The sequence below is a fragment of the Canis lupus genome, chromosome 26 (assembly GCF_048164855.1).
Source record: "Canis lupus baileyi chromosome 26, mCanLup2.hap1, whole genome shotgun sequence".
Taxonomy (NCBI): domain Eukaryota; kingdom Metazoa; phylum Chordata; class Mammalia; order Carnivora; family Canidae; genus Canis; species Canis lupus.
In genome coordinates, this window is record NC_132863.1 from 19,293,273 (window position 1) to 19,318,204 (window position 24,932).

Sequence of the window (24,932 nt, forward strand, 5' to 3'; positions counted from 1 at the left end):
TATTCCCTTTCACTATTATTTATATTCCCCAAATGAATGAGAACATATAATGTTTGTCCTTCTCCGATTGACTTACTTCACTCAGCATAATACCCTCCAGTTCCATCCACGTTGAAGCAAATGGTGGGTATTTGTCATTTCTAATAGCTGAGTAATATTCCATTGTATACATAGACCACAGCTTCTGTATCCATTCATCTTTCGATGGACACCGAGGCTCCTTCCACAGTTTGGCTATTGTGGACATTGCTGCTAGAAACATCGGGGTGCAGGTGTCCCGGCGTTTCATTGCATCTGTATCTTTGGGGTAAATCCCCAACAGTGCAATTGCTGGGTCATAGGGCAGGTCTATTTTTAACTCTTTGAGGAACCTCCACACAGTTTTCCAGAGTGGCCGCACCAGTTCACATTCCCACCAACAGTGTAAGAGGGTTCCCTTTTCTCTGCATCCTCTCCAACATTTGTGGTTTCCTGCCTTGTTAATTTGCCCCATTCTCACTTGTGTGAGGTGGTATCTCATTGTGGTTTTGATTTGTATTTCCCTGATGGCAAGTGATGCAGAGCATTTTCTCACGTGCATGTTGGCCATGTCTATGTCTTCCTCTGTGAGATTTCTCTTCATGTCTTTTGCCCATTTCATGATTGGATTGTTTGTTTCTTTGCTGTTGAGTTTAAGAAGTTCTTTATAGATCTTGGAAACTAGCCCTTTATCTGATACGTCATTTGCAAATATCTTCTCCCATTCTGTAGGTTGTCTTTTAGTTTTGTTGACTGTATTCTTTGCTGTGCAGAAGCTTCTTATCTTGAACTTGGCCATAGTAACTTCTTGCAAGATACATCCACGAAGGCAAAAGAAACAAAAGCAAAAATGAACTATTGGGACCTCACCAACACTCTTTTCTTGTGTTTTTGATTTTAGCCATTCTGATGAGCATGAGGTGATATCTCATTGTGGCTTTGACTTGTATTGCCCTGATGATTAATGATGTTGAGACATGATGTTGAGATGATGTTCATATCATCTGTCCACTTTTAATTGGATTATTTTTGGGGTGTTGAGTGTACAAATTCTTCATATAATTTTGGATATTAACGCTTTATCAGGTAAGTTATTTACAAATATTTTCTCCCATCCAGTAGGTTGTCTCTTAGTTTTGTTGATTGTTTCCTTAGCTGTACAGAATCTTTTTTATTTTGATATAGTCCCAATAGTTTATTTTTACTTTTATTTCCCCTGCCTCAGGGGACTTAGCTAGAAAAAAGTTGTTACAGCCAACAGTCAGAGAAGATACTGCCTATGCTCCCTTCTAGGATTGTTATGGTTTCAGGTCTCACATTTAGGTCTTTAATCCATTTTGAGTTTTTTTTTGTGAATGGCATAAGAAAGTGGTCTAGTTTCATTCTTTTACATATAGCTTGTCCAGCTTTCCCAACACCAATTGTTAAAGATGGAATTTTTTCAGCCATTCTCAATTACATAAGAATCTTGGAGTGGAGTCCAGGCAATATTTTATTAATATTTATTAATAAATAAATATTTATTAATATTTTAAGCTCCCCCAGGTAATTTCAATAAAAGTAACTTTGGAAAAGCACTGGTCTATGACTGCTATTCAAAATGTGGCCCATATTAAAAAAACACAGACAAAATGTGGCCCATGGACCTGCAGCATCAGCATCACCTGGGAGCTTATTAAAAATACGGAACCCTAGGACCCACTACAGTCTTGCTGGACTCTATGCATTTAGCAAGAACCCTACGAGATCTGTGTGCATACTGAAGTTTGAGAAGTGTTCATTTAAAACACACTTGGATGTGGTTTCCATTTTAACCCTTCTTTAAAAAAAAAAACTTTGATCTGAAGATTCTATGATTCTGCATCTCTAATATATAGGTTAATCATTTATATTCTCTTCTTGATTCACCCTATCCCATAGGAGATAGTAATTTGGCTAATTGATGATAAAATGTCTCTTTCCCAGTTTGGCTAAATTGTTTCAAATTAAGGAGATGGAGAGAATTGGATTTATCAGAAGTCTTCTTGGGGATAGCATCATGTTTCTTTGGAAGGTTTGCCTGGAGAAGCCTGTGGGGTAGAACAGAGCACCAGGGCCAGACCTTCACCGGGTGCCAAAACCTGAGTGGAGAAAGAAGAGCACTTTGCTAAAACAAGGACAGAGAAAGAGAGTGAGGGAGGAATGTGGGAGGGGGAGGGGGGCACATGCAAAGAAGAGAACTTTCAAGATCAGTGAAAGATGGTTCATGACTCAAACCTTCCATAAGGGTAATAAACCTATGGATATGATGGCAGTTTGGGATAAACCTGAGAAAGGTCTTAATGTACCCAGGTTGTAACATGGGAACAGAGTAGATATTTGATTTTTGGATGCAGAAACTAGAACCAAAAGGACCATGAAGAAGATGGCCCTCGAAGGACCACAGAAATCACAAAAAACATGCTTTGGGCCATCAGAGGCCATGACACCAGGGGGTTGAGTCCCTTTTATTTTGACCTATAAGAACAGGAAGGCCTTAGCTGAGGAATGGATTCCAATGTCTTGCTTCCCCTCAGATCGCTGGAGACAGGAAAGGTCCCCGTACAGACAGAAGCGGCCTGGAAACTGTTTTGGAAAAGCAAGCAATTCCTGGTTTCCCCCCTGAAGCTCCTATCCAGAATGATATTTCCAACCACATTTCTACTTCTGAGGTCCCTGAGGACAGCAACAGTTTTCCCCATCAGACCCCAGGCTTCCTAAAAGTAGGTGCCATGTTTGCTCTTAAAGCCTCGTATAAGAAGGGCCAGGGCTTCCAGCTACAGACAGGATGCTGTGCTAGGGAGGACTGCATCCCTTCCTCCAACTGGGAGGACCTGAGACTGTTTCCTCTCACCAGGAGAAAGTTGGACCATCCCTGCAACATTGTACCCCCTCCAGTCTTTCTCTGTCAACCAAACTGATCATTCCCTTGCTTCAGGATTTGTAGGAAGCAAGAAAGTTTTTCCCCTCCTCCCCTACTCAGTGGGACTCAGGACAAGCCTGGCCTTCATACCCAGAATGCTTCTCTTTAGACTGGTCATGTACTGGCCAAAACACGTCAGCAGCAAGCACACCATCCTGGTGCCAAGGGGGTGTTTATAAAAATTGTCCAGATGCTTATTTCTCTCTTCCAGAAATTGCCTTCTGTCTGATCCAGTTTACGGATTTGTGCCAGCACACTGGGTCTTGAAAAACTGTAAAGAATATTTATCAACGTCACCCAGAAATTCTCCCCTTCAACCACCTACTCTTCAAACCCCCAACAAGTACATTATTCTAAATTGTTAGGGGTGGGGATTTCAGTAAATGGGTATTTCCTTTCTTTTCTTTATTTTTCTTTTCCTTTTTTGCATCCCTTAATTGTGGTAAAAATATACCTAGCATAAAATGTACCATTTTTAAGTGTACAATTTAGTAGCATTAATAGTTCATCTCGATGTGGAGTCAAATAGGGATTATTGGTCGTCTTTCAAAAATTGCCTACTTTGTTGCATCCCTCTAATTTCCAGCTTCATTTTTGCTTATAGGACAATGACCAGAATGGTGCTCTCTAATGAAAAGTTTGTTTTCTAATCTGGCTGAGGCTCTCTGCTATCATGTTGATGTGTCCAGCCAGACAAGGCTGACCGGCAGGCCCCGGGGAAATCTATGCATCTCAGTGAAGTGCTCATTTGTCTTTGATGTGTTCTCTCTCTCCCTCTCTCTCTCTCCCTCTACCTCACCTTCTCTTGGGTTCTGCCTTTACCTGTGTAAGTGAGGTAAGTGAGGACTTAGTGTGGGCTCCTGTGATTTCTGATTCCATAGGCCTCTGAAGAATGGAGTATTGTTTAGGTAGAGAAGGAAGGAAAGGTTATCTCTGGTGGGATGTGGAAAAACACAGTCAGCTAACTACAAATTTAAGGCTCAGGACACACCATTTGAAATAGGATATAAATGAGTTCTGAAAATAAATCTAAAGAGAGAAGTTAGACTTAAGATGAAAGTGCCAGAATAAGAGAAGTAAGTTCTGTCCTGAAGAAAATAGGGAGCCATGAAAGGTGGATGAGCAGTCTAAATCAGTCTGGGTAGGAAAGAACTTGTTCATAAAGAAGATTGGCTATGGTCTGAGGCGCAGGCCTCCTGGGTCTAGGCTCTGCCATGAAAGCAGGAGAGGAGGGACCCAGAGAGTTGGTGGGGGAAAACCCAGGGAGGACCAGAGAAGGTGATTGGTGACTGGGAGTGGGGGAGGAGAAAGATCCCTAAGGGGAGTGAGGTCCAGACATAGAGGGACTGAGAGAATGGAGGAACAAGTCACAGAAAGGGATAGCATGCTGAAGGATGAGCTTGAGCAATGGAGCTATCTGTCCATCCCCGCTCATGCCTCTTTCATAGTCACTTCTCCACGTTGAAAGGTGCTCCTCAGGAACATCTGCCACTCATTGACTGTGGGCTTTTCTGACTGTGGGAGCCCACTCAGCCCACACCTAGGAACAATCTGAAATGCTTGAATTATCCCAGCAGCAGCCCTCTATGCATAATGGACAAGAGTGGTAGACAAATAGCCCAGCTCCCTCCTCACTCAGGTGAGAAGGCTCCAAAGTGCACCATCTCCCAGAATTCTCCAGGGGGACTGAGCTGTGATTGCCCGATTGGGAACTGATTCAGTGGCATATTCTTCATTGGCTATCTTCCTTTTCCTATCAGAGTTTCCTTTACCTCCCAAATAAATTATTCACACCCTAATCCTTGCCTCCGGTCTCTTTCCAGGGGAGCCCAACCCAAGGGAAACTTCCTCCTGTGTGTATAGACAAAGCCCCTAGATGTCCACTCAAAGTGTATAACACTGAGCCCTGGGATCTCCTTTCCCCTCTACTGGCCTTGTACTGTGGTCTTCCTGGTCTTGTTCACCCAGCCAGGAGAGGAAATAGGCACAAGGGGCTCTATAGTGGCAGGGAACATTGACACATACCACACCTCCACAACCATGGCTGTGGAGGAATTCAAAGCTGGGAAAGAGCCCTGGGGGCCTAGAGCCCCCTTCATTTCACCATGCTCCAGGGAAGACAAGATGGATGTGGATGTCAAGGGGCTCCCACTTGGGGCAGCCGTAGAGTTCTCTTACATAATGCCGGGATGTTTTGTTCTCTTCATCAGACTCGAGTCTTGGGGACTTCGTGGGTCATCTGTCCACTACCTCAGCAGTGTTCTCCACTCCCAGGTCTAAGGCAGAGAAGAAATAAATTATTATTTTGGTCAGAGAGGAAAAGGGGAGTGATATTGGGACCTCTCATGACAGCGCTGGGGCCGCCTACTCTCCAGCTGGCCCTCCAGTGACCAATGGCCAAATGTTGCCCATTAACTTGCCTTGGTGCTGAAGAAAGAACTGAAAGGCTCTCAGGCTGCTCTCCACATCATCCAATACTGGGAACTAGTCCTGACCCCAGTGGCTTACTGGAAATTAGTGTGGTGAGGAGAGGTCATCTGGATGGAAATAAGAGAAGCCAGACCAATGAGTGAGACCTGGCTACTGAGCTCAATCTCAGCCCCTCCTGGCCTGAGCCAGGCCCTGCAACTAGGGGGTAAGGAGCCATCTGAGCAGTCAAGGGGCCACAGTCCCTTGGAACATGTTCAGCCATTCTCTCAACCTGGTCCCTTACACTGCACCCCTCCCTCCTCAGCTCCTGTCAGGGATAATGTCAGGGAGTCCCCTTGCCTACCATCACAGTGATGCCCTGATTGGCATGTTGCCTCTCAGTCCCCTCCCTGCCACTCTCTAGGGGCCACAGGCATGTTTCTGGATCTCATCCAAGCCCTACAGGGCCCATGGGAGGCTGGAACAGGGCTGGCAGGGAAATTTCAGGGCCGTTCAGCACAACTGAGCCTCCCCATTATTTCTACTTTATCATGACTCTCTCTGGTGGTAAAGGCCACTCTCCAAGGAGGGCTCTCCCTCCTCTCCCAGGGGACAGCAACGTACTCCCACCAGCTCTGGAGTTTCCAAACCTGTCCCATCAGGATTATATGGCCCTCAGTCTCAGGGTTTTGACCAAGAGAAAACCCAGGGAGCAGGTCTGAATTCTTCAGTTCCCCTTTCCCTGCCCAGAAAGGGTTCTTCCCCTGCCTTCGCTACCATATGATGTAACCTGCATGTCCCACACTATGACTTGGAGTGGGACACCACTGAGCCTTCCTAGTACTTAAAGAAAAACTTGGGGGGAATTTAGAAAACCCTTTCATGTCAAACAAAGCCCAGCCCTCACAAGCCCAAATCCTTGCTTTCTATAATTCCTGTTCCGAAGGGGCTTCAAAGCTCCTACTGAGTATCAAAAGCTAAACGCTGACTCCTTTGTCTTCCTCTGGGTTCTGCTTTCACCCATGAATCATAATAAGCAGATGCTGGGGAACAAGAAGAACTGTTAGCAACAGGGATCACATCCTTGTGTGTAAAGGGTTACCATCAGATCTGGACCTGCTTAGAAATGACCTTGGCCTCCTTCTTCTCACCCCCTTGTTTCCTGGAACAACAGAATAAATTTGAAACATCATATGTTGGCTTGCAGGCCTTGGGCCTACCTGACCCACACAGTATGAAAAGCTGGTAAGGAGCAAAAGCTGTGGTTTCTGTGTCAAGGTGACCTGCAAGCACCTCAGCTCCCACTGTGGCAGCCATACATACCCCATGTGACCAAAGAGACCCAAAGAAGCTGTGGACTTGGGGAGCTGCTGGCTCTCCTGATATGGAGATCTTGGGTATCCTGTGTCTCCATTCTTCTACCCTTCTATAAAGATAAGTGTATTGGTCAAGGTTCTCCAGAGAAACAGAACCAACAGGATGTGTGTATACATAATAGAGAGAGATTTATTTTAAGGAATTGGCTCATGTGATTGTGGAGGAATGATGAGTCCAAAATCTGATGGGGGAGGCTGACAGGCTGGAGACTCAGGGAAGAGTTACAGTTCAACTCCAAAGGCAGTCTGCTAACAGAATTCCTTCTTGCTCAGCAAAGGTCAGTCTTTGTTCTATTAAGGCCTTCAAGTGATTGGATGAGGCCCACCCACATGGAGGGCAATGTGCTTTCCTCAAATTCCACTGATTTAAATGGTAATCTCATCCAAAAAAACACCTTCACAGAAACATTCAGAATGTTTGACCAAATATCTGAGCTCCGTGGCCCAGCCAAGTCGACACAAAAATTTGACCATTATACTAAGTAACCATAGTAAACAAAGGCAATTGATTGCATCCCATGAATTTGATTGCCAGCTTCAATTATGACCATAATCATAACCCATAACTACTGTCTAAGTGCAATCACTGCTGGTTCTCTAAGTGTCGTTCTGCTCCGAGGGTCTGTGGGAGGCACACTGGCCTAGGAGGGGACTGTTTCTTCCCCACCCGACCACTGGCATCTACAGCCCTGACTGCAACCATACAGGGAGACTTTCCCCTATTCTTTCCTTGGCTCTCATTTTCCTTGAAGACCACACAAACAGCCAAGCTTGGGAATGGGTGCCCAGCATCTTGCTGACTGTCCAAGAGTTGCCCCTGGCTGGCCTTAAAAGGCCCTAAATGAAGGTTCACCACTCTGAGTAGACAACAAATACTCAACTGTGGCCTTAAAAATGAATATCCCCTCTCATGACACACGGCACTTTACAGTGTGCGAAGCACATTTGCATCCATTATCAATTTGAACCTTCCCAAAAACGTGAGAAAAGTCTTGCTTCTGGTCTCTATTGCTGCCTAAGGCAGCCAAAGACAGAGTTTTCCAGGTCTCCCCCGCCCTAGAACACTGCACTTGCTCATGCTGGTGCGGACATGTGGGAGATCGGGGTGAGGCTCAGAGATGGTGGCCCTGGGGGTCCCCTGCATCTTCCAGCACCCAACCCCAAAGATAGCCCAAGCTTCCAGCCCACGCCTGAGGACAGAGAAACCAGCCATGCCCTGGCATTCATTCAGCTATTGTGTCCTGAAAGGCCAGGCTGTCTGGTTTGGCTTATAGCCGTGAGAAATGAACTTAGCTCATGCTGTCAAGAAAGCCAGCAAACGGCCCCCGGAAGTTACAGCAGCCCTTCAACCCCTCAGCTGGCACGACGGTGTCCAAGAGCCCTGGGTTCACCATCCATGGAGCCCCATCTGAGCCAACTAGACAAAGGGGTAGCACAGACACAGTTGCAGTTGTGTGTGTTTGTGTATGTGTACAGCTGTGCACACAAATGTGTGTATTTGTGAGTGTGAATAAGCATGACAGTTAGTATGTGTGTGGATAAGTATGTACCAGGTGTGTGTGTATGTATGTGTGTGCACGTACCCCACCAGGCCAACTTCAAGCATTCCTGAAACTTGAAAATCCAATTGGAATTACTGCTAAAGAAAGCAGCGGGCCAAACCCTTGGCAAGGCCCGTAGGTCCCAGGGATCCTTATGGTCTCTGCCCTCGGAGAGCATCTGCTCTGTGGAGTAAGTGGATACACACACACCCGATACTCAGATCCTAGGATGCTGTGGGGACTCTTCTAGTTCAGAACTGGAGTCAAGGCAATGAAAGAACTTCCATGCGTAAGACTGTGCATTTGGTCCCAGAGCTGGAGGGACATGGGAGAGACTGTCCTGGCCTCCAGGGGCCTCAGACTACTGGGTCAGCCCCTGAAACACCAAACAGAACAGCAACCAGGGTCCCAACTAAAGGGCCCCAGCTACATGAGAGAGGGAACAAGCTACATGAGGGCTGGAGAAGCAGAGACATGACAGGCCAGAAGGGCTGGGCTCAGTGCCACAAGGGGGAAGTGACCAGGGCACGGAGAGCTACTTCTAGTGGGCTGCAACGATTGGCAGAGCCCTGGTACTCGGCACCCCCTCCACTTCCTATCACTCACAACTTGGCAGAAAACACCATCAGTCTAGAGGCGGGTCTCCCCTGACATTTGAGGGGGTGAGACAAAAGGGCAAAGGAGGCCCCCGACATACAGCCCATGTCCTTCTCGCACCAGCCCTGTATCACACAGGGCCTTGCCTGCTCGTGTGTGGACAACTGAGCCTTTAAGTCCAAGCTCTGTCCAGACGCCTGCCTCCCCAGGGAAGCTTGTCAATGGCACTGGCAAACCTTGAGAGGACAGACCCAGAGAAGATGCCCACACAGGGCACAGAAGCAGGATGAAATCATTTAAATTGGGAATTCCAAAGTCCAGCTTACCCTGGGTGTGGCCTGGAAGTAAGGGAGGTAATAGGGTGTCATGAACTCTTGGTGGACAAGTCTCCTTGGCACAGGGCAAGGGAGGAATGCCAAGGTCCTCTAAAGCCAGACTGACCAAAATGGGGACCACAGAGCAGTGCCAGCCCAGGGGCTCCTTGTTACGGGCCCATGACTAGGTGAGTGTAGCAGCTGAGCAAGCATTTTGGAGCTTCCTAGCAATCTGACCACCTAATTTTGTTTTTTGAATTTAATTAAACAAAAACTGATGCTTTGTTCTGTGCATTTTCCTTTTATATTTCATCTCCCTAATAATTCATTTTTATCGTCTTTTACAAAAGCATTGATCCACAGCAGACTGGGCAATTCAAAATCTGGTCCCTCACCACAGATAGTTTGAAAAGCTCTGCTCTGCAGCACTGAAAGGTCAGAGGCCCCAACTGCCCAGGGCTAAGGACAGCACTTTCCAAAAGCATGTCTGGGGAACATGCAACCCAGTCTCCCCACTGGATATTCAGAGGCTTGCCCGCATCAGCCAGTCAGTCCTTCAGCATGAGGGCAGCAGGGCTCTCCAGAAAAGACCACCAGGAATAAAGGGCCATCACAGTGGGGCTTGCAAAAACTGGGGCAGATGGCATCTATGCTTCACACAGGAATTCAGGTACTTGAGTCTCTGCTGAGCCACTTGCCAGCTGGGCAACCCTGACCAAGGCACCTTCCCTCTCAGAGCCTGTTTCCTCATCTGCAAAATGGTATGAGTACCAAACAGGATAAAGTATATGAAGTGTTCAGCCTACCCAGCATCATGAGGTCTTAGGAATCTGTGAACTCAGAACCAGCTTCTCCTGCTGTGCTCACACCCAGGATGGCAGGATAGATGCTGGATAGGGGAACAGACCTCAATAGGCCAGATCCTGACCCATATGCCCTTTACCTAGGAACCTGATCTTCAGGAGTCCTCAGCACCACCAGCCTCCTGGATCCCTACAGTCACAGGGCCTGCTAGCCACTCTGCAAGGAACACTCCCACCCAGGGGGACCTGAGCCATTGCCCCTGAGAGCCCTCAGAGAGGCAGGAGGGTTAGCAGGAACCTAAGATCCCACTAGGAATGTAGACATTTAATGGTTCCCATATGGTGAGCTCTGGAGTAACAAATACTCAAAATATTACTCAGCCCCCACAAGGCCCTTTACCCAGAGATGGAGTGAAGGGGAGGTCAGAAGAGCTGAGGTCCGGTTCTGACCACATGGCTCACAAGCTGTGTGACTTCAAGCTAGTATTCTGCAGGATTCATCTTGGGTCAGGTTTCCCAGAAGCAGAGCCTGAGACAGGGTGTACATGGGTTATTGCATGGAGGGAGGGGCTCTCAGGTGAGAGTAAGTAAGGGATGCAGGATAGGGCAGGGGAGAGAGCTGAGCTGGGATGTGGTCTCAGTTGGAACTTAGCTTTGGCCAGACCCCACGTGGAGCTCTGGAGCATGAATGGCATCACAGAGTTATCCCTCCCAGAGGCAAGGAGGCTGAGCTATTATACTCCCAAATCAGTAAGGCATTGACCAAAGAATGCCCTCAAGTGTGCTCATACTCTCCCATGCTTCTTCCACAGAGCAGCTCCCATCAGCCAAGATTAGTCTCCTGGAGAAGATCCCGGGGGGTGAGTTCTCAGTAGCCAATGCCTGCAGCTTCTGGGGGGTGGGTCCTGTGGCCTGGGCACCTATAATATCCACTGCAGAGTTATTGTAGGAATTAGTGACACGTGGTACTCAATAAATGCCAGTCGCATTGTGTCACAAGATCAGAATCCTAATATTGGCTGTGCATTTTGCTAATGTTCAATATTGTTAATATTGGCAAATATCCTCTTCAGGTACCTTTGCCAAGTCCTTTTCCCACCTCATCCCTCTTGGCCTAAAGCACCCCATACAAGGGGCAGGGTCTCATGTTGTGCTCTGAGGTTCCTTCCAACTCTCAAGTTCAGATTTCAGGGCTCTATGCATTTCTGGATTGAGGACCCTATTCTAGGACCTCTTAATGTCCCAGATTGAGCATGCCAAGAAATATAGGGAAAGCTTTCTGATAATATGGGAGATCTCACAGAATGCCACCACCCCCACCCCCCGACCTACTTGCCCCAAATTACCTGCATCCTCCTTGGCCACCCATGTTGTCTAATTTCCCATCATTCCAAAGAGTCTCACTCTGCTTGTAAGTTCTGTCTCATCCAGGTTTATTTATATTTCAAATGCCCTTGAGAGGGGTAGTATATTTGATATGTGATGGCTCAGTGATTAAAAAAAAAAGAAGTTAAAAGGTGGGATCACCAGGTTCCTCCACAACTGGAGAGTCCTGGGAACTAGTTGAGAAGGAATCAAAGAGGGGTGGAAGTATTGTTGAAAGTGGGGCCCAGGAGGAATGTCTGGTGGAATATGAATCGTGGACCATTCTCAGCATTATCACCACCACTTACAGCCAGCCCACAGCAGTGCGCTCTGCTGGACGCCAGGCAGCACTCAGAGCTTCTTTCCTCCCCATCCTTTCCCACACACCAAAACTTCCCTCTCCTGTGTACCATCATCCAACCATGCAAGGTTCTTTGCTCTCTACCAGGGACTGAAGGTAAATGGGCAGATGGGTTAACCCAAGACGTGGCATGAAGAGCAGCACAAGGCAGTAACAGGATCCTGGGGATTGAACTGGGGGTACACTTGCACTCTATTCCCTCCCCTCGCATGGTCTGGTGGGCCACCACACTATTTGTCACCATGGTCGATTGCAAAAATGAATGGAAGTTTCTCCCTTCCCTGTACTTACTCTCTTACAAAGTGACTTTGCTGCTCCTGCCACCAAGAAGTGAGGTCTTCCTCCACCCCTGGCATCTGAGTTTGGCTACGTGCCTTGCTCTGACTAGTGAGACAAAAGTGATGTAAGCAGTGACTTGAAAAGGGCTGTGCGGTGTGATTATTCCTCTTGCTGCCCTCAGGAAAAGTATAGCCACCAACCTGTGAGCAAGCCTGGGCTAGCCTTCTAGAGGAAGAGAGACAATGGAGTTCAGTTACCCCGTCATCATGCCAGCCAACAGCCAGCCAATCACCAGTCACGTGAGCGAGGCCACCAAACCTCAGCTGACTGCAGACTCACAGGTAAGTTAAGCAAGATCAACAGAGTTGCCCAGCTAAGCCTGACCAGAATTAGCAACTCATAGAGATCATGAACTAAGTACATGGTGTTGTTTTAAACCACTCAGTTTTGGGGTGGTTTGTTATGTGCAGTAGCTAATTGACACAATAGCAAACTTGCATGGTCAGTTGGAGGCAGAGAGGTATGGGCCTGAGTCCTTGGACTGGACTTTACATTTCTCTCTTGGTTGTACCACAGTCTTGGATAAGTCATCACACACACACACACACACACACACACACACACACACAAAAAGCCTCAGTTTCCTTATCTTTAAAATGGAGACAGAGTAATGGCCCCTCTTTGAGCTGTGTTGCCTGTCCCTACATGGCCGCAGAGCATTGCCCATCTTCAACCTTCCAGGTTTCCTGTACTTGTCCCAGAAACCCCTCCTTCCCTCACCCCCACTGAATCCCAGGGGACTCCAAGAGAATGTGTGACTTCCACCACAGCCCAAGCACCCACCCTTCATGGCCAATCTAAGAAGGGTCAGAGGGGTTTGGTATCTGGTGGGTGTGAGTGTGGGAACAGTTTCTAGAAAAATTTATGAAAAGCAAAACACAAGCTTCTCCCCTGGGAAAGTAACAAGGAAACACTCAACCCTAGTTGAAAGAGAAATTTTTAAAGAAGGAAAGTTTATTTAGAGAATAACCAAGCCCCTAAATCAACAAACTGTGGCCTTATCTCTGAGTATGTGGGTCATTCTGATTCTCTCTGCTCTGCTGACCACTCTTGGCCAGACTGGACCTTGGGGCAGAGCCCTTGGGCCCAAGGTGCCTGAGGAGGCAGGGCCCTGGGGACTGAGCCTTGGGTCCTGCCATGTGCTGAGAGCCAGGGGTGGGGAGGACGAAGTGCCAGTAAGTGGGATGCTGCAGGCTGCTCTGCTGGCTTTTATTTTTAAATCTCCTTATCGTTTCTCTGGAGATTTTTTTTTTTTACTGCCTGGGGCTGCATGCTGAAGGAGGTCCAGGCTGTGTGCCACTATCATCCTTCTGTGTCCCCTGGGGCCCCCACCCCACACATCATTGCTCTGTGAAGACAGAGAGATCATAGGCACTGTGCTTGTTTTCAGGAGGTTTTTAGGACTGTCCAAATGCAGGCAGGACTCTTTTAAATAAATCTTATGTTTGAAAAGTTGATAAACCCAAACAGTAGATTCAAGGTGATTATTCCATTTTCTGAAGAATTTGTAGTTTGACAAAAGGACCAGATATTTATTCTCTTTCATGGGATGTAAGCAAGAGCACCTTATTTGGCATTTGAGACTTTAACAAAACTAATCTGGTTTTTGGAGCCGACCTTGGGATTGAAAGCAAGGATCTCAGTTGGCAGCAGCATAAAAGGACAGCGCCTCAGATGCAAAGATCTGAGGGTATCCAAGATCCCTTAAGACAAGGATTCTGGAGCAAGTAGTTGATAGGAAAATGATTCTAGTAAGCACTGGGAAGTGGGGAAGTGACATGGGGAAAGTTAGAGAAAGCAGTCAATACTGCTTATTATTATTATTTATACTGAATATGAATAGATCTATATATTATACAAATATTAAAAGCAATGGTCCAATCCTTCTCTAGCCTACTTATTAGATGAGAACCATTTGATCTTCCAATCTTTTGCAAACCTACTGTATTAATCAGGGGGCAGGTGCAGGAAAATGAAACTCCTTGAACTGTATTAAGCAAAAATGGATTTAATGAAAGAAACTAGGTACTTAGAAAACTTGTGGGAGGACTGAAGGAAACATGACACTCAAAACAACGTTGCTAAACTAGCTCAGCAGAGGAGCTGCTTTCTATGCTACACTCATAGGAACACAAGACCTCACTGATATCAGGGGTCACAAGCCCCCTGTATATGCTTGTTCTAGAGTAAGGGCATGCTCTCTAGACCTCCACCAACAAAACATGGATGCCTTGAACTCTGCCTCTCAACACCCATGAAATTAGTGGCTAGCCACTGGAATATACTGCAGAAAACCCCAGCATCATAAACAGCCAAAGCTTTCTATCCAGAAGAACCAATGGAAGCAGCAGAAAGTTGGCCTCTGTTTTAATCTCGTTCAGAACCCTAGCTTCATGGGAGTCTGACAAATGTGGATTTTGATTTTTCAGCCCTTCTGTATAAAAAGAGCACTAGAAGGAAATTGACATGGATGGTGAGTCCAGGATACTGTATCCCTCCCAGGCGCTTTGTGCCAGATCCTGTACAACACACCTGATATTCAAAGAGGTAGGGGACACAGCCCTGCCCCCCAAATGCTTATAGTCCAATGATGTAGCCTAGAGGTGCAATACAATGGTGCTGTTACCAGTTAAAAGTCAGGACTGAATGATGTAGGGGGAAGATAGGCAGGAAAGGGCCCAAAGCAGGGGGGTGGGCAGTTGCCTCCAGGATGACAAGGAAAAGTTCAGAGAGGGAAAGCAGCTTATATCACTCTTGGAAGGTCAATTAGGGAGAGAGGCTATCTAAGGGGAGGGAGCAGTAGAAGCAAGGGCACAGATGGATAGACAGTCATTTGAGAAACAGAGCTATCTGATATCCAGAGCCAAGGCAGGAGGTGCACAGGGTTGGGGGGGATTGGCTGCAAAGGTGGAGAAAGGTAGACCAAGCAAAGTGTTGCAAGCCATGCAGAAGACCTTAAAGGGTGTGGGACGCCAGTGAATGATTTTAAGCAGAAAAGAAATATAGGCACAACAAGACTGGTATCAGGATCTCTGTAAAGATAAACCAGAATTCCAGAAATCCAAAAGGCTAGACCAGGAGATTCCAGAGAAAGACAAACTAAGAGAACAGGGACAAGACTGAGGGATGGACAGAGCCATAGGGAACCGGGGTCATGCAGGACACTTCTGGTCAAGGGGGGAGTTTTTGCAAGCACAGCTGTGCTTACTGTCTCATCTAGCTGAGTCAAGCTGAGAGGTCACAGGTCAAAGTCAGTGCCCAGTGCAGTTTCACTAAGCAAGAATACCCTCAGGGACTTGTCCCTTCATGGAACCCCTGCCACACCTAAAGTTCTAGAGGTGAGGAATGAATTGGGGAAGAGAGAGAAGGGAAGTAGGACAAAGAGAAGGCAAGAAAAATAAAACCTGTGACTGGATGTGTTTTCAAACCATGCTGACTTGTATCAGGACATAGTCCCAGTTCAGAGCTTAGCCCACATGCCTTCTTTGAGAGCTGACTTTGGCTCCTCAAATCGTGAGTCGTTTCCTGCAGTCCCCTGGGACTTGTACAGAGAACCTTTCAGGGACGTTCACTCCCCAGTCTTTGGGAAGCTTTTTTCCATCCATGAAGAAAGAGATCTGTGCCTTCCTCCTCCATCTTCCCCATCCCACTGTCCAGGAGCTTTTGTCCTTTCTTCACCAAACACCTCTTCAAGCATGCAAGCAGAATGAGCATGCTCCCTAGGAAAAGCATCTGAGATGGAGTTTGGGTGTACTAATCTAATGGGGGAGGGGCATCAGGAGAATGGGAACGAGAGAAGAAAATAGTGCAGAGCACAGAGCCAAGCAAGCATGTGATCTCAGCTGGAGTCTAGCAGAGAGCTCTGGGCATGAATGGCACCACCAAGCAGACATACCTTGAGATAAGAGGGCCAATCTTTTGTACCATGTCAGTTGTTGGTTGACTTTGAGGCAAACAAGTGAAGAGCACAACTGGTCCCATGGGCCTCTTTCACATGGCTGTGGATATGCCATGAATCCAAGGAGATCTTCTGGAACACAACTTCTCCCATCCTCCACCCTCTGACTGAACCAGGGTCTCAGGAACCTGTACTCCCCACAGCAGCTGCTCCACAGAAGAGTTTACTGAACTTGCTCTGTGGTCCCATGAGTATTCAGCTTGGCTGCCCCAAGCACTGGGAGAGATGAGCCTCCCAAGTTGAGAGAGCTCTCAGATAGCTTTACATGGACATGGCTCTTCTGGCTAAGCTGAAGGGTAACCATATGAGCTGCTTCTCCAATTCAGCATATGATATAGAGCACTGCCTTTTTTTTTTTTAATAAAGATTTTATTTATTTATTCATGAGAGACACACAGAGAGAGAGACAGAGAGAGAGAGAGAGAGGCAGAGACACCGGCAGAGGGAGAAGCAGGCTCCATGCAAGGAGCCCGACGTGGGACTCAATCCTGGGTCTCCAGGATCACGCCCTGGGCTGAAGGCAGCGCTAAACCGCTGAGCCACCCGGACAGCCCAGAGCACTTTCTTTCATATTGTCTTAATCATACAGGTCCTATTAGTAGAAGCCCAACATCTCTCTGTTTCAACCAGGCTCCCCCTTGCAAATTTTCTAAGGAACCTGGAGCCTGAATCAGTTTGAAGAGGGTTCATTCTTGCCTCCAGATGATGGAGAGAACTGGAGTCCCACCAATTTCTAGGACTATAACTTCTCATTTTTTGTCAGTGTCCAAGACGGGGCCTTTGCATCTTTGTCCATGGCTGACGGACTTCCCCAGCCCAGATGCAGTGAAGGCCTCATGTTTGGGATCCAAGGCTGAGCCATCTTAGTTTCCAGTCCATGCTCACTCACCAGCTCCCAGAGTTGATCATTATAGAGGGTTCCCAGCTCCACACACACTGGGCAGAACAAGTTTTCCCTCGCCAACTCCTCAATCTTCATACTGAGTCCCATTCTCAGCTTAGTGAATTTCAATTCTGGAACCTCATTGCTCTTCCCCCCACTTGGTCCACCCCCACAGATATCCATAACTTTGAATTTCCAGGAGCAGACACTGAAATCTTTGTTCTTTTCCTCATGAAAGATCTTGAGACCCTTATGCAAATAAATTCTTCTACCAGCCTAGAGCTCTGCATACAAAGAAGCAGTTTTCCCTCAGTTTCACAAAACAAAAGACTTAGGATAGGTACTCTGTAGTCCTCTTCCATGCTGGTCATTAAATGTTCTGGCTCTTCCCTCTTTCTGGCTCAAAATAGAATGAGGGCACTTCTCTGCCCTCTTGTCCAGGTGGGACATGTGATCAGTTCTGGCCAATGAGGTATAAATATAAGTGACACATATCACTAGGGCTGGCTACATAATTTATAGGGCCCAGTGCAAAATAAACATGTGTGTCCCTGGTTTTTAAATTATTAAGAATTTCAAGATGGCAACAGTAGAGCATTAAAACAAGCATGAATGGGTACCTGGGTGGCTTAGTACATTGAGCATCTGACTCTTGATTTCAGCTCCAGTCCTGATCTGAGTGGTGAGATCAAGCCCCCCATCAGGCCCCACACTCAGTGTGGAGTCTGCTTGAGATCCTCTCCATCTCCCTCTGCCCCTCCCCACCTCTCATTCTCTCTCTTTCTCTCTCCCTCTCTCTCTCTCCCCCTCCTCTAAATAAATAAACAAACAAGAAATAAAAATAAAACAGGCATGGAGCCCTTTGACCCTAGACTCCTATACACAGCCTACATGCCCACAAAGCTGGCTCTACATACCACTTGTGAGTTGAAGCTTTCAATTACCTAGGTGACACACTTTCTTTTTCTCCAAAAGACCAACAACACTTAAGACTGTGGCTGCTCCGATAACCTGGGTCCCTGACAGCTGTATGGAGCAGAGATCCTCCCCCTGAACCCAAACTATGATAGACATGTAGCATAGCAGTCAATAAGCCTTTATTGTTGGAGTTGTTTGTTATTGCAGCATAAGTACCCCATCCTACTTGAGGCACACTCTAACTCCAACAATAGGTTTCTACTTGCCATATATTTAGCCCAGTAACACAGCCATTCATTTACCCTTCCTGAGACCACAAAGATAACAGCCTGTCCCATCCTGTCAATCTAGTGACCAGCCAGCAGCTTCACTGGATACAAATCCTTACCTGGTTGTGAACTACTTGCATAACTTTAGCAAGGAGTCTGACCCAGGGTAAGCCCTCAGTAATTGGAATTCTGGACATTCTAAATATCTTAAAGTTTTCCCATCAAAATATCCTTAGACTCTTTTTTTTAAAAGATTTTATTTATTCATTCATGAGAGACACAGGGGGGTGGGCAGAGACACAGGCAGAGGGAGAAGCAGGCTCCATGCAGGGAGCCCAACATGGGACTCGATCCCGGGACTCCAGGATCACGCCCTGGGCCAAAGGCAGATGCTCAACTGCTGAGCCACCCAGGGATCCCTCCTCGGACTCTCACACACATTATAAATGCCAACACAAAGGGTCCTAAACAAGTAGTACCACCTCACATAACTGGAAGTACAGAGCTAGGGGAAGCTCTGGCTCCTTCTCGCAGAGATTCTCTCAGCTCTGTCCTCCTCTGTGGGGCTTTGTTCTCGGGCTAGCCTCTCGAGGCGGCAAAATGGTGCCCAGCAGGAACAGGGGCAGTGCACTTCTTTGTTCAAAGTAGTGGAAAACACAAAGAACCTTTCATTTAACCTTAAAAGTCCTTCTCTTCAGCCTCATTCGACGGAGCTAGGTCATGTATCCATTCCTGGACCAATAACAATTGCTAGGGGAATGCCAAGTGCTGTTTGTTTCATTCATCAACATTTATTGAGCATCTGTTGAGTGTTGGGCATTATTCTAAATTCTGTGATTATAGGAGCTTAAAGCTGGCTTCTGGAAATATATATTAAGAGAGGTAGGACACTTTAAAAAAAAAAAAAAAAAAAAAAAGGGATCCCTGGGTGGCGCAGCGGTTTGGCGCCTGCCTTTGGCCCAGGGCGCGATCCTGGAGACTCGGGATCGAATCCCACGTCGGGCTCCCTGCATGGAGCCTGCTTCTCCCTCTGCCTGTGTCTCTGCCTCTCTCTCTCTCTCTCTCTCTGTGACTATCATGAATAAATAAATAAAATCTTTAAAAAAAAAAAAAAAGAGAGGTAGGACAGACTTTCCATAAGTGGCTTAGACTAGTCAGAACTACCCCCACCCCCTTTCTATTCCCAGCTGGGGCTTAGATGTGCTTTCTTTACTGACATGGACTGGGGAAGTGGGACTGGGGGGCAGGCCACCAGCACAATCTCGGGGTTCTTCCCGGGAATGGAAGAGGGAGTGGACGCTGAGTAGACAACCAACTGCGATTACTCTTTTTTCTGAAAAGATTTATTTTGTGAGGCATGTCAAGACCTAACTTTGCAGTGAAACAGCCTTTTGCATAAATGGCAAACAGGAATGTCAATAGTGTGAACTCTTGTAACATTTTCACAATTATGTAGGAAAAGCCATAAAAATTTTATATCTAAGTGATTTTATACCTAGTGATTCCAACTCCCCAAATTTGCTAACCAGTTGCCATAGCTCTTTCTCAGATCAAAGCCAAATTCCCCCCTTAACAGGCAGTCACACTTCACTGCTGTACCACCCTCACTTCCACCAGCCAAGCCCTTAATACACCTGCACTCCTCTTCCCTTCCTTTCTGCCTTGTCCCTAAACAATCTCTTCAGGGCTCCTACTTGCTTCAAGGTTTGGCCATGACACCAACCTCAAGATCCAGGGCTCTTGGTCTCCATTTCTAAAGGGACCATTACTGATCTTAATTATTTCAGTGTGGAACTAATACCCACTCATAGAAAATATGAAAAGATAGAACAGTCGAGTGAATAAAAATCATTATCCACATCCAGCCAATATTTTAGTTTATATTCTTTCAGTCTTTCTCTGTATTTTTAACAGTTGAGATTATGGCGCATATATGCTATGTCTTGACTTTTATGTCATATTTATGCAATACAACATTCCCCATATTTTCACAAAACCTTTATAAAGATTTTATGCTTTAATGATAATCTGTCCTCAGATAGTCTGTAGTTCATTCAGTCTTTCCCTTTCTGTTGAATTTGTTTCCAGTTTGTTGCTACTATAAAGATGATGAACATTTCATACAAGAGCCTTTTACCAAATTGCCTCCTTGAAATAGGTTCCTAGATCCAGAATGACTAAATCATTAGATATAAAATTTGTATAGTTTTTCCCATGTATTGTGAAAATGTTGCAAAAGAGGTTGCACTATTGACATTCCTGTTTACAATTTATGTAAAAAGCCGTTTTATTGCATGCATTAGCTTCCTATTGCTACTGCAACAAATTAGCACACATTTAGGGGCTTAAAGCAACACAGATGTGTTCCCTTATAGTTCTGGAGACCAGAAGTCCAAAATCAGTTTGAATGGGATAAAGTCTAGGTGACAGCCACACTGGAAGCTCTAGAGGAAAATCCATTTTCTTTGCCTTTCCCAGCTTTTGGAGGCCACTTACATTCCTTGGCATGTGACCCCTTGCCTTGAATTACTCCAGTCCCTTTCCTCCATCAGCACATCTCCTACTTCTCTTCTGCAGACAAACCTCTCTGCCTCCCTCTTATAAGGACATTTGGGATTACACTTAAGGCCAATTTGAATAATCCAGGATAATGTCAAAATCCTTACTTTAATCACATTTGCAACACCCCTTTTACCCTATTAGATAACATTTGAAGGCTCCAGGGCTTAGGACATGGATCTCTTTGGAGGTTACTACTCAGCCTACCACACTACACTCTTGCCCACATCAAGTACTCCTGTTTTTATTTTACTTTGGACTAATTTGATAGGCAGGACATTAAAATACCAATGATGAGTGAGTTTGCATTTTATTATTTTAGCCATTTATAATTTCCTCTCTTATGACTTATCTGCTCACTCATGTGCCTGTTGAGATATTAATATTATGCTTACCTAATTCAAAATTATTTTTACACATTAAGAATATCGACCCTTGGTTCGGTTTATGTGTGTTGCCAATATTTTAATGCCTGTGTGCTTTCAGCAGCTATTTTTTTTCTTTTATATCTATTTTGCAATTTGTGTTTTCGTTTACATAGAGGAAGGTTTTCTCTGTTGGGGGTACAGTTCTGAGTTTCAACAAATGCACAGAGTTAATTGAACTGCCCTCTCTCTGGATATTGATGATGTGCACACCTTCCATTACTATCTTGATTTTTGTTTAATTATGATGGGGTGGGAACAGGAGGAACTAGAGACAGAAATTTTTAATGTTGTATAATAAAATTTGTAACTTTTATTACTTCTTCCAACTTTTTTAACCTGATTAAGTATTCCCCGTCTAGAGATTCCTTCATGCTTTTATGGTCTTTTTTGTATTATATTTGGTTCTTTAATCCATTGAAATTTATGTCGGTGTACAGTAAGATGAGACTCTAAATTGATTTTTCCCTCAAGTTATAAAACTATTGTCCCAGCACCATTTATTGAATAATCCATTTCTTCCCTACTGCTCTATGAGTCCTCCCCAAGGAGACATTTAAAGGTATAATTTCAGGAGGCTAAATAAACTCTTATAGTTTTTTTAATTGAATTTCTTGTCCTAAAATACAAAAGAAACATATGCTAAATTAAAGAATATTTATATTAATTTTTAACATATCCCGGATTTCCGTTCCCAAAATAAATTAAAAGTAGTTGGTTGTTTTAAGTCATTAGTTTTTTCTTCAGCTTTATAGTAGAGCTAAGTGAAAAAGTGACAAGTTTAGACAACAAACTAGTGGTTATCCGTGGAGTCTCAAATAACTTCTGTGTAAAATTTTGTAATTGATGATGGTTGAGGCATGTGTGTGTGTGTTGTTTGCTTAAGCTCTTGCTTCTCAAACCATGATCCCCCAACCAGCAACATCAGCCTCAACTGACAACTCTTAGGAAGTTAGGATCTCAAGCCCCACCTCAACTTAATGAATGGGGATGTGTGCATTTTAACAAGACCCCAGGTGCAAGATCTCATATGCATGCTAAAGTCTGAGAAGCACTGGCTTTGGCATGGCCTTACTGCTTAATTTGGCTAGGGCTTCCATTTTGTTATTAAATTCTGTCTGCAAAGCAAAGTCTTTTAACCATGGCAAAGAAACAGAGACCCACCCAGGTAACTACATTCAAGGGAACCAAGAAACATCAAGGCAGCTCCAGGGACTGAGTTGTATGGTGTTCCTCTCAACCTGGAGAATTCTCTGTTCATCACTTCTGTTCTCCATCATGAATGCAACTCTGCCACTGACCTATCTTCTTATTTTAAAATCACAGTCTTGTCCATGACATTCATCATTTGAGCACTAAAACCAATCAGATAGAAACATTTCATCTACTTCTTTTGCCATGGTCCTTCTCCCCTTGCCCTGTGTGTTTGATTCTTAAGCCCAGTCCCTGGGCACTCTTGTCTTCACTCCACATGTAGGTTAATGTCTCAGCTACTCTAAGCTGCTTCCATATCAAGGACATAAGAGCAAGCTTTCCAGGTGGCTGGGGAGGGCAGAAGCTGATACTTCCAACAGCTCATCTCAGACCTGGCCTCTGCTCTCTCCATGCCAGCATTCAGGAGTCATTTTGGCCAAATAGGACACAATGGCTAGTGACCATTTACTGAGCATCTGCCAAGCTGAAGGAAAGACAGGAGATCTAGTCCCCACCCTTGGAGAGTTCACCATCTGCTATGAAGATAAACCAACCTACAGTGAACAGAAATGCATTTACAGACAAATAGTTTTACTTAAAAGTAGTTAGAAAGGAAAGATCAGGAAGTCTAGCCAGAGTGTTTACCTTAACATTACAATGCTCACAAATAAACTGGTAAAGTCCCACCCTTCAGCTAGCTCATTCATTTTACATGTTAGTTCATTCATTCAGCAACACGTGCTGAGCACTCAGTGTCATTTAATCTTGATGATACTGAGAAGCAGACATGATTATTCCATTTTACAGATCAGGAAACTGAAACCTAAAGAGGCAAAATGACTTGCTCAAAGCCACACATTGTAATAAACCTCAGCCCAAGTCTCAGCAGGATAAGTGACAACAAGCACAGGGACAGAGGAGTCAGAGGGCTATAGAAATCCCAGTGATAGGACTGGGATTCAGACTTAGGGCTGCTGTCTGATTCCCAAGCTCCCACTCTCAGCTGTTGTACCCTTGGCTCCTTATCTGGGCTGGGATTCAAAATAACAGGGAAAGAGGGCACTCCTGGAAGGGAGTAGGTTAAGAAAGCTTGCTATTGGAAAAATAGGAGATACTTTCTCCAGCTAGATTAACAGCTACACTTGAGCACTTACTGACTCCTATACAAGAATCTGGGAGGTAATAGACATTGGGGCTATTTGTATGGATCTGAAGTCCAAGTTAAAATGGTGAGAACTTGCTTGTGAGTCCCGCCAGCTTAGGGTGGAGGCCCACAAACTCCTTGGGACTTCCTTGGGGGGTGAGGGATGGGAAGAGAGGAGGAGGGGGACCCAGCCTACACAGGTGAGCTTTGGCAGGGATGAGGGTCCTCCCATGCTAAGTCCAGTCTCTTAGCCAAGGACAGAGCTGGATGAAAGGCAGAGGCAAGATCAAGCTGTATTATAACAAACCTCAGCCCAAGTTTCAGCAGGGGAAGTGATAACCAACATATGGACAGAAGGCCATAGAAAGACCTCACATGGACCCAGAATCCTCATCTTCTCTGGGATTACAAAGGTTCATGAGCCCCTTGCCCATATACCCTAATACATCTAAGGAAGAAGAGGTGAGGTAGCTGAAGGTGGAAGCAATTTTATCCCAAAGATCTCAAGCATTAGTAAAAGAGACTGGCTAAAATATTGTATCATAGTAAGTTCTAAAACAGGGGTGGGGGGGGATCAGCTTCCTTCAACCATTACTGCATAGACGGGGGTTCATATACAACAACAGCAGAGTGATTACAGACAAACCACTTTTTTCCTGATAAGTGAGTTGCTGGGGAATGTTTTATAAATCTGCCACACACACACACACATATTAAGGTCACATCTAATGCAGGGATTGGTCTCTAAAGAAAGGTGAAATCATATCCAGTGTTTTAAATGCTGTTTAAAGTCCCTTCAGAGGTCAAAACACTGGCAACCAGCCTAGTCAAACTCTGGAATAGGAAGCTGGTTCTACAATAGAGCACTGGAAAGAAAAATGTACATCTTTAAACCTTCCACTTGCTGTTGAGTGGCTGGATCCCAGGAGAGGTCATGAGGATCTGAAGGTCACTGAAGGCCAGCAGGGCAAGTGTTCCCATTATGACAGGGAACACTGTCATGGAAGAAGGAGGAAATGACATCTCTGTTATGAGTGTGATATCCTCATAGAAGATGAGCCCAGAGGTTCCTGGCACTGACAGCATCCCACAGGCTGAGAAGAAAGTGTCCTTGCAAGGAAGTTTCTGCTCCTACAGACATTTATAAATAAGTTCAACAGCCATCTGCCTTGACTGCTTTGACCAACCTGCTGTCTGATCAAGAAGGCATGAAACAAGAGGTCCAGCCTACGCTTCTCCCAGCCCACATATCACAGTTAACTTCCATCTCTCCACTGTAGTGTCTGTGTTCCCTGCAGCACCGATCCGAGCAGCAGACATCGCCTACTCTTCTTCTCCTGGAACTAAGGTGCTGGAGCTCCACATTTAACACCGGAAAGGAAAGGAAAGCAAAACGTGACTATCATCTTCCACTGATGTAAGAGTCATGGTCTTCCCCCTTCATCCATGTTTTTCTCTAACAAACAAAGTCTTGCTGCACGAAGAGCGAATTGCTGAGGGCATCAGAAAAAAAGGATC

At 45.6% G+C, this 24,932-nt stretch overlaps 1 long non-coding RNA gene across 2 annotated transcripts; it reads right to left on the minus strand.

The window, feature by feature from the left end:
• Positions 1-2,375: 2,375 nt before the first annotated feature.
• LOC140618155 (uncharacterized) lies at positions 2,376-24,499 on the minus strand. Of its 2 annotated transcripts, none has more exons than XR_012018362.1 (6): positions 24,309-24,499; positions 12,017-12,109; positions 5,380-5,496; positions 5,138-5,235; positions 3,050-3,230; positions 2,376-2,622 (listed from the first exon to the last, which is right to left on the minus strand). It is a non-coding gene; the product is annotated as an uncharacterized lncRNA (long non-coding RNA). The 2 variants fall into 2 exon arrangements; XR_012018361.1 differs by having other exon boundaries at positions 24,299-24,499.
• Between the last annotated feature and the right edge of the window lie 433 nt (positions 24,500-24,932).